This window comes from Zonotrichia albicollis, chromosome 5 (assembly GCF_047830755.1).
Source record: "Zonotrichia albicollis isolate bZonAlb1 chromosome 5, bZonAlb1.hap1, whole genome shotgun sequence".
In the NCBI taxonomy this organism is placed as follows: domain Eukaryota; kingdom Metazoa; phylum Chordata; class Aves; order Passeriformes; family Passerellidae; genus Zonotrichia; species Zonotrichia albicollis.
Genome location: NC_133823.1, coordinates 19,469,268 through 19,487,855, shown reverse-complemented (window position 1 = coordinate 19,487,855; position 18,588 = coordinate 19,469,268). Strand labels below are relative to the sequence as shown.

The 18,588-nt window shown below is 36.9% G+C and overlaps 1 long non-coding RNA gene across 2 annotated transcripts in view; it reads right to left on the bottom strand.

Moving 5' to 3' along the window:
* The window catches only part of LOC113458959 (uncharacterized), a 203,235-nt gene that overhangs the window by 155,024 nt on the left and 29,623 nt on the right, over nucleotides 1-18,588 (bottom strand). For both annotated transcript variants that reach the window (XR_012580385.1, XR_003379719.2), the window contains exon 2: nucleotides 8,237-8,295. This is a non-coding gene — a long non-coding RNA (uncharacterized LOC113458959). The remainder of the gene's footprint in view (nucleotides 1-8,236; nucleotides 8,296-18,588) is intronic.

Here is an 18,588-nt window from a genome sequence, read left to right as displayed (position 1 = left end):
AAGTGCTACTCCTCATTTATCATTCTCAGAGGAAAATAGTGCAGTATGGTTTTGTCCCTGTTCTAAAAACTGTTCTGCTTTGTGGAAGACTTCAGCTGAAACTTCAACCTTATCCAGTAATTCTATCATTTCCTTTATAAAAAAACAACTTGTCATCAAGACTTCCATAGGTTTGTAATCACTTCTGTTGCTCTGAAATCTTATGCATACAAAAGTTATGGAATTTTTTCACAAGAAAATTTCAGTAACCTAGAAAATTGGGTAGTGTGCAGATGGCAGGGAGACCTTTATAAAAACCAAACCAAGACACTTTACCGATATATCACCAATGCTCTAAATGGACTGAGATTAGTGGAAGATAATTTGCCTTAATAAAGAAGGGAGAAAAATCATTACCATCAAGACTGAAGAGAACTATATAATGTGTTATATCTAACATCTATGAAAGTAAAAGTTCCTAATTTTTCAGTGGAGTGCCTTGCACAGCTAAGCCATGACTTCCTTCACTGTAGTGGAAAAAACCATCAATTTGAGAATACACCAATTTTTCACATACACAGAGCAGCACAGGAGAGTTTCATTTAGCTACGTGCCTTCAAATTCATGTGAACTACATTCAGCTGATGGGATAATATATGTAAGCCAACTAAAAATCCAGACAGTCTGAGCCAATCTAGCCCTCATTAAAGCTGACTGGCTGTCAGCTGGCTGGCAAAACCCTCAAAATCCATGCCCCAGTTTACCTACCTATAAATTGGGTTTTAATAGCACTGTTCTTCTGCACTGAGACCTTGTGAAGCAGTGTGTGGAATGTGGAAAAAAGTAAATGATAAATCACTACATAAGACTAAGTGCTACAATTCTGAATTTGTACAGTGATAATAACTTGCTTTTATAGACTAGTAAAATCATGAGATCATAGGAATAAATCTAAATTAACACATGTCAGAGGGTCACAAGACTAGATTAGGTGACATTCTGGCTTAATCTTCTAAAAAGCATTTTGCATAGCAAAATCTGTTTTGGAAGGGTTATATAAAAAATACAATGTATTTCATTTCAGATTATAGAAATTCCTAGTAGAAACAACTTTTCCTGAGAAAGAGTAATAATTTCAAATATCAATTATTCATATTTTTCAATATATCTCAAAAAATTCAATAAACTTTGAAATATAGAACTAAGCACTCAACAAGTCTATCAAAGTGGAGATGTTACATTATTTAAATTATGGAAGGAAGTGGTTGAGCTATCTGCTTTTAACTTACTACCAGTTCTTCAGAAGAGCATAAATTCAAAGATCTTTTCTCATTCATTACTGTTAGAATGCTTTCCATCAAAACCTGTGTTGACATGGTGGGCCACAGATATTAAAGGGGGTTAACCAGAAAACTGGGTGCTCTGAATAAGATTTTGGGTTGTTCTAAGACACAGGAAAGCAGCTGTCACTGCCCTCTGCTCTTCCCAGTCCAACACATCTAAGAGACTTGCACATACAAATATTTTATTTATGACTGAGTCCATCATGGGATATACTGCACTGAAAAAGTTTTGGTCATGATCGTATTGATGATAGCATCTGCTTTTCTTTTTGCCTTTCTTTTCCCCTCTAAAAAAAAAAAATCAGTAAACAACTAGTAATATTTTCTACAATGGAGGAAACAGTATTTTTTCAGATCTACAGGATATAGACAAACTCCCACATTAAACCCTATGATGAAGTGGTATTGTGAAGTTTATTTCCATTTTGGCAAGAAGTCTTGCTCTGACTTGAGCCTAGAAGTTCTGTTTCAGCTGTTTTTTTGTGTATATTAGAGAGATTTATTGGGCTAGGGAGAGCAGATTTAGTTAGAGTCCTTCCCATATCAAAGAAGTTATACCATAGTATAACAATGCAATACAGGTATTTTTTTCTTTTCATCTGAATAGGATAAAAGATACCTAGAAGGAAGAGGGAATAATGCAAGCTGAAAAAATGCATTGTGCAGTACAGAAAAAATGAAGGCAATACCTCACAGAGCAGATAAGAGAGGAAAAAGGACACAATTCCAAGGCAAATACAAACACCTCACATAAAAGGGTTATAAAAGCAAAAAAGTACAAGTAACCAAACAGTGAAAACAACCACACTGTATCAGAAAAGTCATTGAAGAAAAGAAAGCTGGTGTGGATTACAGTTAAAAATTAATCTTAATAGGTTTTTTCTGCTTTGAAATGAGAGGGTGTGTATCTACAAAAATACAAAATGACAAAAGAAATGCATAAGAAACAAAAGTACATGAACTGCATATTGGTTTGATAAAAAAAATATTTTCAGCAAATGAATGACTTGTCTGATCAACAGTTTGTAGACAAGTGTTTAAATAATTCTTGCCAAATTCTCTAGGGGGCCTTGGGGAGGGTAATCTGAATAACTTTTGATATTAATTCTGATAATTTGCCAGAAAAACACAGAATACTTCAAACTACAACTGAAATATGCTGTTTGGATCATTATCCCACATAAAAACCATCAGGGAGAGAACTCCCAAGAGTTTCTTATTTTTACTTCTTCTCCAAGTCAATTCCGGAGGAAAGATAAAATGAAAAGTTTGTAAATCTCCATTAATGGACTTTTGATCACTGATATAAAAAATAATTTTGTTTTACCAAGTAAATCAAGGTGATCCAAAAAAACAAAAGAAAAAAAAGAAAACACAAAAACACAAGCCAAAAGTAAGTCCTGACTATATTTGCAAAAAGTTATTTCTCTAGGAGGGGCCCACATGCAGCTATTATTTACAGTTAATAAAACCGTGTTCTATAATAACTGTGTATTGCAGTTCATATTAAGCACGTAATACCAGATGTAAAAGATTTACGTGGTAGAATTACACCAAAATGTTTGCTGAAAAACATTCTGGACAAACCCCTCATACAGTTACAAATGGCCACAATGGCTGTCTCCTGCCATGCCAAAGGCCCCCAGTAGTCCAGATATACAATATACAACACACGGTCATTAACTTTCATTGCCAAGTAATTCCACCACTTCAACAGATACGTTCAGAGATAAGAAAATCAACTTTTACATATGTTTAGGGAAAATTACATAGGAGTATATTTGCTAAAAGAAGATGTAATTAAAAAATTGTATTTCACTGCCCAAAGTTACAAATATTTAAATCTGTCAGAAGTGCACTGAACATTGCCAGAAACAATAAACAAGAAGCTGTATGTATTACTCTTTTGCTAAGGCTTTAAAACACTCACATCATTATCTACAGCAAGTTGTCTTAAAGAGTTCCCTGTTACCATTCTCATTTTTGACTCAATTCTCTCCCCCAGATGCTTGGTTTCATAGCTGTTTCTACCCTTCTAAAACTTGCTATGCTTAAAAAAATAAAACATATATATATTTGCATTTCAAGTAGTGTCCAACACACCATTCCTACAGCCCTGATGCCATCAGAACCAGAGGCTGCAAGGATAACTGAAGGCAGAATGTACTTGTAGCAAGTAACTAACAGAGAGCAGGCGTCCACAGGTGTTGGGAAGGATCAAAGTTTGACAAGGAAGTCTCACAGATATGTATGCTTAGCAGAAAGATTTTTGAATGTAGAATCTGAAGAAAGAATAGAGATGGAAGCAAGTTTTGATATAGAAGAATTGCTGAGCCAGTCTTACTGGCTAACCAAGGTGGCAAAGGGTGTGTTAGTTAGAAGTGGGTTAGTTAGAGTCGGTTTTTATGACTTAGAGCAAAGGATAAACCCACCTCAAACAAGATGATGTTTTCAGCAAGCAGAAAGCTAGCGCAGGCAAACAAGCCCATAGATGTTACAAGTAGAAAAAAGGTCTCAGAATTTTCCACTGCAAGAAAACTGAAAAACAACTTCTATCTTAAACTGTAATGTACTAACTTCTAGTGACTGGAGAACAGTAACATGAATATGGTAATTATAGTAGTTATGATAGGCTATAGATAATAGTTAAGGTATAGATTGGTTCTACTGTATTAAGATGCTCAGCAAAAAAAAAGTATAAAATGCATTGTAACCAAAACCAAAGGGTCTCCAGGCCTACCTGCAGCTGGAGCTGACAGCTGTGGGCACAGGCTCTGTCGCCCACGACCCTGGATTGCTGTAATGACTTGGATGGAATAAACTGCATTTTGGAGAGCCACCTGGAGCCCTGCATCTCTTATTTCGGCTCCTACACACAGGCACACCTCAAGAAGTGGGAAATGCCAGAGAAACAATCAGACTAGACATGCCTGTGAGTCTGAACCTGTAGGAGCCTGCTGAAATGCTTTCAAAAGTACAAATTCTTCATTCTTTAGAAATACAGCTGAAATGAAAGGTTTGAAGTAACAGCCAGCAATGATCAACATTGAAGGGGAAGACACCCAGTACCTAAAGTACCAATTCTACAAAAATAAACTCGGATTTCTGGCCTACAGAAAAGCTCACAAAAAAATTATGAGGGCAAATATGGGATGCACATGCTCATGGAAAAACAGTCATCAGCAGGAGAAATTCCTGATCCATATATTAACCCCTTTTGACTATTTTGATCATGAACTCCCAAAATGGAGAAGCACTGCACTGAAATTTTGTGCATGTATGCAACAGATTTGTAACAATTAAAAGAAAAAACACCTCAGTACAAAAATAATGAAAAAAAGGAAGGGAAGAGATCAATATCCTCACCAAAAAAAGCTCCATCATTTAAGGATTCAGAGAGTAAATGAAGATTTATTCATCATAAAATGTCAGTGATTTAGATGGAACTCATCTCACCAATTCTTTTGTTAAAGGAGCTGAAAACTGTCACCTATGACCAATGCTTCCAGAAATTGGCAGGAGGGTAGAAGGGAAGAGAAGAAAAGCATAAGCACACATTTAATCCCCATCTCCTGCTAGAGAGGGAGACTTATAAATTCAGGCGATCACAGAGATGCAGTGGGAAACATTAGAGTTTTAAAAAGATGCTAAAGGTCAATCTATTCAAGAAATTTATGGAAAATTTGATAATACTGAGCTACCCCAACCAATCCCTCACATTCAGGTCAAATTTCAATTATTGAGAGACCTTTATGTCAGGGAAAAATAATTCTCAGCATTGGTAGCATATGCCCTGTCAACATAAATCACAAAAACTGGATATATATGCATCCATGTGTAGTTCTCAAGTCTGCAGTTAGAAAACTCTCCAAGTACCATATTGTACTTCCAGAGCTTAAGAAATGTCCTTGATTCTCTTGCTTGACTGGATTAGCTTTACTTTCTCTCTCTGCGAACATGTCACAAAAGGTTGCACAATTCCGTTACTCTGCAAAATCTCTTACATCTCTCTAGTGGAATTACAAGCACTTTTCTTCAGGTCCACAAGTAAAGTACTTTTCAAACCAGAGACATTTAGGCCCCGCTTATATTATAATATGCAAGAAGCTTAACAACAAAACTTTCTTTCTTTCCCTTCCCACTCGTCTCCAGGTCCTGCAAAATTTTACTTCATGGAGGAACAGAAGATGGAAATTAATGCAGAGGTTTGGTATGTATAACATTTAATATATATGTTTAACACATAATAAAATAAAGCTTCTAAAAGTATTATAGATACAAGCTTTTTTTCTGATTTATGTTTATTTTTTTAATGTGCTTTAACTGAAAGCATTAGAAACACACCCCAAGAAATAAAAAGTGTCAGCACATGACAATACCTCAATTATTACACCTGGTTAAAGAATACAGGCTGCACGTTGCAGAGATTTTAGAGAGAGGCAGATACATTTTCTCCATAAAGGAAAGCATCCAGGGAGTTTCTTCATATGCCAAAAAAGCCTGCCTTAAGTCCCATCCCCTCTCTCTTAAAGGGCTGTTTAATGCTGCCTTCTCAGTAATGTCACCTGGTGATTAGAACAGTACAGCAGCAGCCAGGGAGAGCAAGAGCTATGGCCTAAGTAAGTGACCTTTTGGGAAAGTGTTTGACAAGAGCCATAGTGCTACTTAAGGGAAATGCTGGTGGTGTTGTTGGAAAAAATGTGCAAAGAGCTTCTACCATAAATGTCAATTTAGAAAGTCACATCTGTCACAATTGTGTTCATTTTCACTCAATTTACAGTTAAATTTAACTATTAACATCAAAGAAAGGAAATACATTCATCACAAATTTTCCAGCAGAGAGAGGCTGCATTAGAGAAAAAAAATGTGCACATTCCCACCAGAATAGTAATTGCAATAAAAGAAATACTGAGGACGTTACCTATGAAAATGTGAACATCTTTGATGCATAGCAAACAGCACTTGAGCTTCACAACACACTGCTTCTCAGCAATGTGTGGCATTTTTGTCCAACACCCATAAAAACTCCCAAAATGATGCCCTGAAACATGTCATACTGTAAGGTTTCTCTTTAAAACTAGTAGCTGAAATAGTAGATGCAAAAAATCCAGATAAATTTTTCAGAGTTGTACAATCCAAACTTCAACACTAAATAACAGACAGCAGAAACATACACAATTACTGCAGACCATGCTTAGCAGCCCTTACAGGCCAAGGTGCAAAATTAACACTTAACATTGACTGCTTTTCAGCTAAATTTCAGTGCATTTGGCTGCACTGAAAAACAACAAAAAGATACTGAACAACACCAGTAAGTCAGGCTTGAATACCATGGCACAGAAACAGATTCTTAAATGTGTAAAAATGAAGATGCAGCAAAGTTTCTGATGTGCCAGGAAACAAAAACATCAGTGTTTATCAAGGATAGCTTATCTTTGATGGGATTTTCCTACTTCATTAAACAGTCTCAGTTATGTATGTTTTATCAAAACAAGCAAATTCCTACAACAAATCCAGCCCTGAGGAGCAGCGCTGGAGGTGTCAGTCCTGTTCAGCAGTGAGTGTTACAGTCTGCAGGAGAGCAGAGCTCCAGGCTAGCTCCTGTTTGCCTGCATTTTCTCAGACTGATGGCTTCTGAAGTTTATCCTCAAAATCCTAGTTGATAGCCAAAGGTGAACACCAATGTCTGAAATATTTTGTTTCTTTACCATAATAAGAAATAACGTTCTTGATTTTTATTTGTCAAATATATCTAATTGGAAAACACAGGATAATCCTGGTGGTGTTGGTTAAAATTCTGGTCTTTGGGCTATGAGCTCTGTACTTTTGATCTGGATATTGGTTATTCTTTTATTACTACTCTGTGACAAAGTACAGAACATGCATTAAGAATTCTTTATCCAGGTGAACAAGAATAAAATTCTATTTCAGCTTGACATGGATAGAGAACTGCAGAGAAACTGGTTTTTCCACTGGAATGATCTGCTGTAGCAGTCGGCCACATGCTTTAAATGTGACTGACATGTCTCTGAATTTAATGTGTCATCTGCTGAGTTCGGGATCTGCTGTCTATCTCTCAATGTGTAAAAAATGAATTGCTTCAAAATGATTTATTGCCAGCAAAATAGAATGTGAAAACAACAATAGAAACAGTGTTGTAAAGGTATCCTGCATTTAATAGCACTGTTTGATGAGTAAATTATTTCAGAAATATAATCAAACATTCTTATTGTGAAACTCTAAGGCTTGATAAAGCAATTGCACAGTCTGGTATCTGCTTCCTGACTTAAAGAGCTAATGCCAGTTAAGAACATGGAGAAATGCAGCATTAAATCCCAGGTTTCCACTGCTGTTTGTAAATCTGTGCAGAATATATAGGGTTGTATTTTCAGTACCAATCTCCAGAATTAATCTCTCTGCTTTTATCTTTTGTCCTTTTTCCCCCTCTCCTGTGAAGTATCTACAGAGACATCTTTAATAAAGGAATTTAGTTTTTATTTTTCTACAAATGAGTGGCTTGCTTTATAAACCTCATCGGTGTACAAGCCAGCAAAAGCTTCATATATAGAACTATTTTCAAAATATCAGGGGCAGTCTCTCAAAAAGAACAGCTTACTCTTCAAAAATGTTAAAAATAAAAATTCAATACATCAGTAATAATGCTTAATACTTTTACCTTAGAAAGATTAACATAAATGTTAAAAGTCAGTGATGACTGGAGGTAAAAGCTTCAATTATTTGAGAAGTTAAAGCATAAATATAACTGAACATGAGGACTATTATGCTTACAAGTAGCTTAAAATGAAATACATCACATGGCATATTGAATCACACTCAGTTTCCAAAAGCAGCAATTCAGTAAAGTTCCATAAAGAATATTTTGCACCCTTTAAAAGCAGAGTGTAAACACCTACCTTCTGTTCTCAGAATGCATTCATGCCATCCACACCATTGTTATTCACCAGAGCCATTCCTAGGGCACAAACAGAAGACACTCAAATAAAACTACTGGCCTTTTTTCCTGTCATGTATGTCACCAAAAATACCATCAGTAAGAAAAACAAAGGCTACACATTATTAGGTGTCCTTGGCTGTTAACATAATTCAGTTTGGTTTTCTTTTAATCTGGAGTAAAGTAACTCTTTGCTGATTAGCCCTTAAAGGAGTCAAGCTTATAGCCAGCATTGCTACTGGACCTTCCACCTTCCCCTTCAGGTGTCTTCTGTCCAATATTTGGAATTAAAAACTCTAAAATGAGTGAAACATGGTTGCACCTATTAAAAAACCTATGAGATTGACCCAAGCAAGCAAAGAGAAATGAGAATAAAATGTTTCTTGCTTGGGTTTTTTTCCTCTTCTAGTAATTATCAGTGATTACTTTCCACTTTCTTCTGCTAATTACTAATGATGGGGAACACAAGCAGTTCCTGTGTTTAAGGCTCATTTTGCCTGAAATGGTTTGTTGCTGTTTGGTTTTACAAGGAGCCGAAGTAGTGAATACAAATGGCAGTGGTAGCTTGCCAAGTCATTGAAGGTTATTTTAAATACTGACAACATCCAGCTTCTTGACAGGACTTAAATTTATCTGCTGCCTTTCAAAATATATTTTTCCCTGTTTTGTGAACATTATCACACTATTCTACCTGCAGAGGAAATCTGACATTTTAATGACTATTAGTCACAGAAAGAAGACTGGAAGCAGGGAGGGAAGATCATCTTTCTGAAATATTTATCTCTTTTTCAAAAAGTATGCAGAATTTTGGAGGGAGCCACTGTTTGCTTCTGATATTCATTAAACTAATAACACCTGGAGATAAATAGATATTGCCTAGGCCCCCATCATTAGTCAAAGCTTCAAAGGGCAACTGGAATCACCTGTGATACATGGCACTTAATTATTGTCACACTTTAAGCTAGACAAATAATCTTAGAAAGGAAAGTGCAAACAAACACAGTGCAACACACCAATGATATGCCAAGAGTTATCCATAGGGTTAATTACAGACTTGACCATTCCATGTTGAACTGAAAGTTGGAATGGTTTTGCTGGACCTTAGGTACTACCTGGAGTAGCCTGCCTAGTCAAAGATTATTTGTGACCAGCAGAAGTACATTCCATAGTAAAGTTAATCAAAGTACAGATGACTGACAACCACATTCCTACATGACACAGAAAGGAAGTACTCAGAAAAAACAAGGCCAAATGTTGGACAACATGCATCCAACTTGCATGTGATTGCAAATTTAACTCAGAATAAGCTGTTTGGAACTGTACTGGTGGTGACTTTCCTTTCACTTTTACACCTTGAAGGATCAAGACTGCTCCCAGCCTCTCTCAGTCTGAGATTGTGAAAGAATTCCTTATCAGAATGAGAATATAACCTTTGTGATGCTAAATGCATTCTCTTAAGGGGCAAAGAAATCTATTTCATGTTTGATAAAACATGAAATAAACTAATTTGACTTAGGAATCTAAATATTTTCTTTTTCTTATGTACAGGTCACAATGTTGCACTGAGAATACAGTGCACAGATCACTGAAATCTGGTTTGAATTTGTGACCTCTTATTGCTCACTCCTTTTTCTCCACCTGCCTCAGAACTACAAGGAAGAAAGGCTAGAGTTTGGAATTAGAGCTTTCTGTTCCCTGCACCAGTTTCAGCTGCTAGCAGTGTAACCACAATTCTCAGTGCAAAAGCCTAAGCTTAATATTCAGATATAAAAGGAAAAGTGAGGTTTGGGAGTGCATTTCACCTTCCTTCATTGAAAGGGGAGGGACTGGATAAAGCACAGAGAATTTATTCCCAATCACTAAGTTATAATAGTATTACACTTCTGTTAAAACTAAACCAAACCCACTTGGACTAGTGGCACTGTCTGCACATGTCATTGCTAGGTGACATGAAGTGTGCACAGACAGCTGTCTGCAGCACTGCTGTGCTAGAGCAACACTTTCATAGCTGATGTGTTTCCTCAAGTACAGGAAGCAGATTAAACAGAGAATTTGAAAACAAGTTTTTACCTTAAAATCTAGATTTTTTTCTTTTCCAGTTTCTTTTTCCTTACCCTCCTCTATGAGTAAGGCTCCAGAGCCCATGATGATAATTAAGTTCATCACAGTAATTTCAGTTTTGCCATTTCCCTTCTTGGCTGCATATATCTGGCTCTGAAGTACAAACCTTGCATTTTGCTCGATTGTTTTTTATTTACTTCAACAAAAAGCAAATTAAAAGAATAAAAATTGTATTCATTGTCCTCAGAGGAGACTTTGATGGTGTGGACAGATAAGTCTTTTGCTCACCAGCAAGACTGGACAGCATGCAATATCGTGAGTATAAATACACTGAAGTTTTAAGGGTCTGAAATAACTTCAGTGTTTGTTTTTAACTTCTGTCACTAAGCAGGGTGTATTTTTGGAGCACTTTAAGATCATTGAAAGCTTGAAAACCAATTGACTGTCACAAGAAATTGCCAATAATAGATTTTATGGGTTTCAGTAATTAGCAGTAGAGAGAAGTCCCAAATAAATGTAGCATTGTATGTGTGTTCATCAGCATTAAACTTAAAAAAAACCCCTGTGGATTCCAAGTCAGATGCAATTTCCTTACAAGGTCTTTAACATAAAACAATACTAACAATAAAAAAGTTTATTCTGTACAGTTACTTAAGAGCAGGCTTTGTTAGATGTAAAAATGAAAAGATATTCAGAAATAGGGGGACAAATAGAAATGCATCTACCTCTCCTTCTATGAAGATATGTAAAAGTACTGCAAAGTAAAATAATAATCTTTAGAACAGAACAGACAAATTCTGGGATTCAGATTGGATACATGGCGAGGAGCAGAAAATTTTGTCTCTTAATACATAAAAAAGAACTAGAATAATTAGAGTTAAGTATTTTCAAGGCATACAAGTGAAAAAAAATGGGTTTTCCAGCTTTGCTTTGTGGACACATTGCAAGCTTAATTATTAATACATCTTTGACATCAGGAAGATTAAAAGAACATAAATTGCCTCTTGCATGTCCCTGCCAGCATGCTCAAGCCCAGCACCTGTCCGTCCTTCCATGTCAGGGGAGGTCACTGCAGTTTGGTGTGCCAGGCAGCAGTGCTTCCTGAGCAGGGGGAGCCCGGAGCAGAGGGAATTCCTGCCACAGGGAATTCCATGCTAGCTCCAGCCAGGGGCTATACCCTGGGGCAGGTGACCACCTCCAATTCAGAGCCCAGCTCATAAGGCCTGCAGGCAAACAGAAACCCTTCCCTCTGGATGAGCCCTGGCCTAAGGAGGCACCAGCCTCAGGCTGAGCTTAGGCAGAGCTCAGGAGGGGGAAGAGGAGGTGAAGGCGGGTGGCACAGGTGCGGCTGATCACGGCAATTAAAGCTCATTAACGCACTCGGGGTAGAACCTTTGGTTTGGTCACTTGGCAGAAAGTTTGTTTGCCTTTAGAGCCCCGCTTTTGGCAGGGCTGCTGTGAGACCAAGCCGGAGACAATGCGATTTGATGTGTTTTTTACTGTGTGGGAGGCCATACATAAACTACAGAAAATGTTCACTCCTTTTCTAAAAAGGACTTGTTTTTCTGCAGAAGGGGAATGAGACACACTGCACAGACTTGATTTTTGTCGTGGTGGCTGCAGATAACTTGTAGGCAGTATTTTGGCAAAGGAAAACCTGTTTTGTTAGAGACACAAAATATGGCATGCTATTACATCTACTAACAAAACAATGATGGCTAGAGATGGAAAATATATTAACAATATTATTCCACATTTGGATATAAAACCCTGGAGATAGTAAGCCATAAGTTACCATGCTAATATATTTCATACAAATCCATAGAGTGATTTTGTATACTATTATATAACATTATTGGAGAAGCCCCAAAATTTGAATAAAAAATAATTTTTCTTTCAACTTTAACAATGCTAACCATTCACACTAACCCAGTTATTTTTAAGTATTTTTTCAAGAAGGACCAATAAAAGCCCGTGTTTCTTTACAGAAGTATGATGCCTAAATGTTGTATCTCTTAAATGCTCTCACAAATTAATGTGAGATTAAACACATTAAACCAACAAATGAAAGCATGTGAGACATTGATCAATAAATATGAATAACAGTAATACTTCAAGATGATATGGTTTTATATATAATTTAACAGGCATAACATTTCAAACAAATGTTATGAAGTTTAATCATTATAACTGTGCTAGATGCTGGATTGTACAGGCAAAGGCTGGTTTGAATGTGCTGCCGTGTTAGACATACTTGCCAGTATTAAACAGACTGTAACTATTATCTGTACATTTGTCTCTCTCCAGGGCATTTTTAAGAATATTTTTAATTAGCTTTTGTTTCCGAGCAGTGCTTTCATTTTTCTTGATAAAGCTTTTGTTTTTCCAGGGTTCTATTGAACTCAGATTAGGTTCTACATTTTCTATAGTCATTACAATAAGAATAGGAAGCTTTTAATAATATATGAAAACTAGCAATGACAAGTATTTTACAGTGCTTTCAAATCTAGTTAAGAATAAAATAGTTTAATGGTTACTTTCTTTTATTGTTTTAATTTTGGCACTATCTTGTAGAAACAGTGTTTCCCATTAGGAAATTCAAATAATAGAAGTCTATGAAAAATGAATGAGATGTTGAGCCACCATGACAGAAACTGTACTCTGTAACCTAGGTGCTAATCTTAGCCCTATTAAGAGAAAATAAGAGTTAATAAGTTAACTAAGAGTTAAGTTACTCTACTTTGAATGCTCAAGGAAGAAGGCTCTTTTCCAAGATTTGTGTTCATTTAACCTTTGCTGTATTTGGCTCTTTTTGGGAGTAAATAGATATACGCTAACTTAAGACAGGAGGAGCCATATTCCAAGTGCTGCCAAGTAGATATAAATCAAGGTGTGGCCAGAATGTAGTTTAGGATGATTTCTATCTTTGCATCCCGAGAGCTTGTTGCAATGCTCTGAGCTTCTGTGCAGGCTTTGACAGTCTGGACACCCTTGAGACTCAATCTGCCAGTCTGCACCTCTTTCCTTTGTTCCTTATGGCCAATTTTCCCATCTGACTGCAAATAAAGCAACTAATTTGGTGACAAAGGTTTTAACCTATGGCTTTGTACCAGCAGTCAGGTTGAAGTCAGTGGTTAAGAACTGACATGATTCACAACAAATTAAAGTAACCAAGCAAGAGTCATTTACCCTTACAGATATTAACAGTGGGTTTACCAAGCAACAATATTCACTATTATCTTATAAAAAATTATGTTTTCATCACCTCTCACAGCAGGGCTCCACATCCTAATTTGCTATAATTATTAAGTCAGCATCAGATTTTAAGAACAAATGTTATCATTATTCACTACAGCACTCCAGCAAGGCTTCACTAGGAAGCAATAAAGAACAAAATACGTTCTTTTTTATGCATTATTTATATTTCAAAGACCCTTATTTCCCCCTAAATACTTGAATTAAGTTGCAGACTGTGGTGTTCTGAGAACTGAGTTATGTCCTAAAGCAATGCTTCTGAAGAAGTGCATCCTGCCAGGAAATAGGGTTCTGATTTGCCTGTGAGTTTTCTAATACAGGCTTCTGATATTCTGCAGCTGTAGCTGCTGCTGGATTTTGCATCCTGGCATGGGGATTCTTTCTGTTGCCAGAGAGAATGATGAATAGTTGTCTGAGTAGCTCAGAGCACATACTTATTTCCTCTTCAATAAGAACAACAGTCAATATCATTTAGGCACAGGAAAACATCATCACAACACAACAAATCCAAGGAATGCTTTCTTTTTTACTGCTGATTCTACCTACTAAATTCTAGCTTTTTCAGAACTTATTTTGTATTGCTGCTGTGCTCCATTGAACAGGTATGGCTAGAATAAGTATGGGTCTTCAAATACCCTGACATAATAAACTGCACCAGTTCTAAAGACATAGGATTCTTTCACTCCAATTTGAATCTAACTTTAGTGACAATAACACAGAATTCACAGCAAGAGAATTTGGAGAGTGCAAGGAACATTATGTGTCTTGGGTACAAGCTGTTTCAAGTTTTTTATACTGAAAAAAGCCAGCTTTCTGGAACTAAGAAGTTTTCAGATCTCAGCTCTTTTGATAAATTTCATTACTTTAAATTTCTGTTTGTCTGGGGAAGGAGTTGTAAACAAGCAAACCAGTCTGTTTTTATATTTTCAAGATGAAAACCTGGAAGAATAATTAATTAGACATGAACCTTCTTTAGAGAGACTGAAATGAGAAAGAAAAAGCTTGAGTTTAAAATGAAATAATTTGCAATGGCCTAAATGAAACTTGTATATTTTCAGCCTACAGAAATCTGCGACACATTTAATGTCTTCTTTTGTTGATATCCCACAGTGAGCTACAGCAAAAAACTCAAACCTTAACATTTCTTGAAATCTCTGTATCATTAAATGGGTGTTACTTGGAAATGTGTTCACAGACTTGCATCCTATTGGCAAGGTTTACTATGTTTTTAAGCACAGCACATTAAATAAATGTTTCTTGCTAATCACTCATCCCATGGTGTGTGATTTCTAGGAAAGATCCCATGGCTGAAGGGATTAATGAAGCCCAGAACATTGTATGGGGTATTCTGGAACCTGAATTTATGCTGTAGCTTCATATAATACATCAGTAAGCATGTGTCTGCTCTTAAATTACCTATTGTGCCAACCAGAAATTCTAAATATTGTCTCAATTATACTCAAGTAAATTTAATTCAATAATAAAGCTCAGCAACCAGCTTCAAGTTCTGTATTTTCCTACCATTCTGTGGTGGCAGTCAGTAGTTAACGACTCAGGAGATTTAAGAGTTCATGATCAGGCATATTTTTTATAAACTGTTAAGAAAAAATATTTTTCATCACTGCAACCAACAAAACATAGGGTATGACATGTAGTGCAATTGTTTAAAGCTCTATGCTGCATGGTGCACAAATATTTCATCACCTCTGCCCACTAAAGAGTGGAGAGGAGAATCTGTTGCTTTCACTCAGTGCAATATTTATATTTGAAAGACAAAAGAATAAGTTTTAAAATTATGCTACATCCAGATTTGGACCATAGAATGGAATGGTGAGCAGAATGAAATCAGACACAAAAACCCTGTGGATGGGAGCCCCCCTCAGCCCTCACAAGGGTCACACCCAGCCTGGTCTCTGCAGTCCATGTCCCAGACAGCCTTGATTTAGTGTTCTCTGCCCACAGCCCCTCCACCTAATTGCAGAGCTGGGGTTGGGCTGTGCCTGTGTGGCATGACAGCATCCTTTTGTGTACTCAGTAAACAGATAAACATGAGAAAAGTCCAAGATTTAGAAAACTGGCAAAACCTGCTTTCAGGGTTCTTCCTCCTGTGCAGAACTGGGTAACAACTAGGGCCAAGTGAATAATGTATACATTTTCTTTTCATTTGAATTTTTAAATGAACCCACTCTGATGCTGCACCTATGCAGCCACCACTGGAGCAAGTGCACTCTCAACCAAAGGGAAGAGAAGAACGGGGATTAACTCTCTCTAGTCCTCCTTTTATTGAGACAGCCTGAAAACTAAGGTGCTTTTCACAGCATCTCCATGTGCCTTGTACACTAAAAATTTCCTATATTGTTTCTGGTCATTGATACTCCATTTTCACAATATTGTTACACCACTGTCATTTCCATTTGTAATTTAGCAGTTTGTAACAATATCAGACACTGAGTATCTAATTAGCAGCTAAACATGCATTCTCACACAGATGCTTTTGAAACAATAACAAAACAAAAATAAATGGATGAAAGGATCACATGCCTGATTTACAGTCACATTTTAAAAAATTTCTATTGGTAAGTTAATTAGTATGAGCTCAAATTTGAGAGTCAGCATTCCTACAATTTGGGATCTAAGACAAGATGGCACTCTGTAGCTCTAAGTCATTACAGAGCAGCTGAGAAACAGAGCCCTTCAGCAGGGGTGCAGGAAGTGACTTCTGAGCATCTGGGAGCCTACAGGCTGCACACTGCCAAAACAACACTCCTTTGTCAGGACACATTCATCTTCTCCTCTCCCATTCCCCTGCCCAACCAAGCAGTTTCCCACATGCTGTAGCCGGAGATGCGAGCAGCACAGTCAAAGCTCCATGTCACTCATACTCCTTGTTTTCTCCCACCACCAGAGCCCTGTGGACACTGAGAGGGTGATGAGCCCCATCCCCAGCTCTTCAGGCATCAGGCACCCCTGCCTCCCCTTAGGAAAGGCCCCATTTCTTCAGCAGTGCACTGCACTGCTGGCTGGAGGCCAGGCAGATCTCAGCAGGGCAGGTGCTTCTTTTTTAGGTCAAATCTTCTCAGGCATTTTTTGTTTTCAGTTGGAAAACTCTCCTGAATGCATATCTAGTGCAGCATTTCAAAAGGAGTCTGTTAGAAGAAAATATGCTCTTGACATGAAGCAAAGTTTACAGTACCCTTTGATATGTCAAAATATATCAGTGAATATCAATGATATTCTCCAAAACAGCATGCTTTTAATACTTGAAGCTCTTGGCAGAAGTATGCCAAAGTTGCTATGAACAACTTTCTAAAAAATAAAAAATAAAATAATTAAAAGAAGGAGTTTTGCAGATATTTTTCCAGGTCTGTCAAGTTTCTTGGTAAATTATCTGTGTTTGTGAATTTTTAGGTTACTGAAAATAAAATGTACTCAGAAAACCTAAATCAGTAAGTAAATACAATAAAATACAAAACATTTATATCCTTTTAGGACAGAGGGGAAAAAAAGTCTTATTTAATTTCTTCTCCCAGTGAGACCTGGATCCATTGGGAAGGTGAGCTAGTACAGAGATGCTGAATTATCTCACTATTGACTTCAGGCAGATTGCCATGATTTGATGAGTCTCTCTTAGAGAGCCTATCTCTAAAAACTGATGTCATGTTATCCACTCTTCAGTGCCAGAATTCGTATTAACATTGATTTACCCTTGAGGCTGAACAAAGTCCTCACAGATAGTCAGTTCCTCATTATGACTTTCTTGAGGGTTTATTGCTCGCTGCTGACTGGTTGTCACCAAAGGATTCCTCATTTGACCATTTTATTTTTTGTGAAATTGTTGACAAGGCCAACTGCAGAAAAATGTCATCCTTTTCACCTACTTCCTCTTCAACAACAATGGTCAATATGCCCTGTCAAAAGCCACTGGTGGAACTGACAAATCAGTTAAACTATTTCAGAAATTTTAGACAACACCTACTTAGTTGAAGATGAAAAGGATTCTATGCTCCTCAGATTTCTGATGACTTTTTTTTCCTTACTAATGAATACATCTGCACTGGAAAGATTAATGGGTTATGTTTTGTTACATAATAAAAAGAACTTTCACAGTACAAATGTATGGAGCTCATCAAGAAACAGTACAATTTAATTAGTACCTGAGGTATCTAAAATGTAAAATTTTAATTTGTATTTAAAAAAAAAAAAAGTACACAAAACCCCCCAGCACCTAACAAGCCCTTTCAAAAGTGTTTATGACTTAGATGGTTTTCAATGTAATGAATTTGAGGGCTGTTCCAAACTCATGTGTTGAACTGGTTCCCACACAAGATTCATAAATTATAGATCACGATAAGTTGGAGAAAACAACTCTGGAACAACACTGTGAGGATAAACCAGGTGAAAACACAGTGTCCCACTGCTACAGCTCAATGGAGAACATAGGAAATGTGCTTGTTCACTCCTCTTGAGAAACTGATCTACACAATATACTAATGTAGGGCTGTTTCAAGCCCCTGTTGAAAAATTCCAGCTCAACTTCCAGTTTTTATCCTGCTCTCTATTACATGGAAGTCTTGCTATCCTTTGGTGAACTCTGGGATTTTGGCGTCTTTCTTATTGCTACTTTAATTTGTTATCTTACTTTCTGACTTTTTTTTCATCAGGAAATGGAATTTCATAAAGACCTCAAGATAGGCTATTGCATCAATAGTTCTGGCCTAAATAGAATTAGGAAGTGGTAGGATCTTGCCACAAATTCAATTTCAGCTCTCTCCAGTTACTAGCTCAGTACTGGAGACATCCCAATTTTGTTATGTTTTTCTCCCTGCCACAGAGGAAAGAAAAGAGGCCCGAGAGAGAAAATTTCATAAGGGAACACTGTAAATCATATCTGCACACTGTGCTGGCTTTCACCAACAGACACCCAAGATCAATGCAGAAGAATCCAAGAGTGAATCTAGAGAGCCAGAGGTTTTCTGGGCTCTTTATCTGATTTGAAAC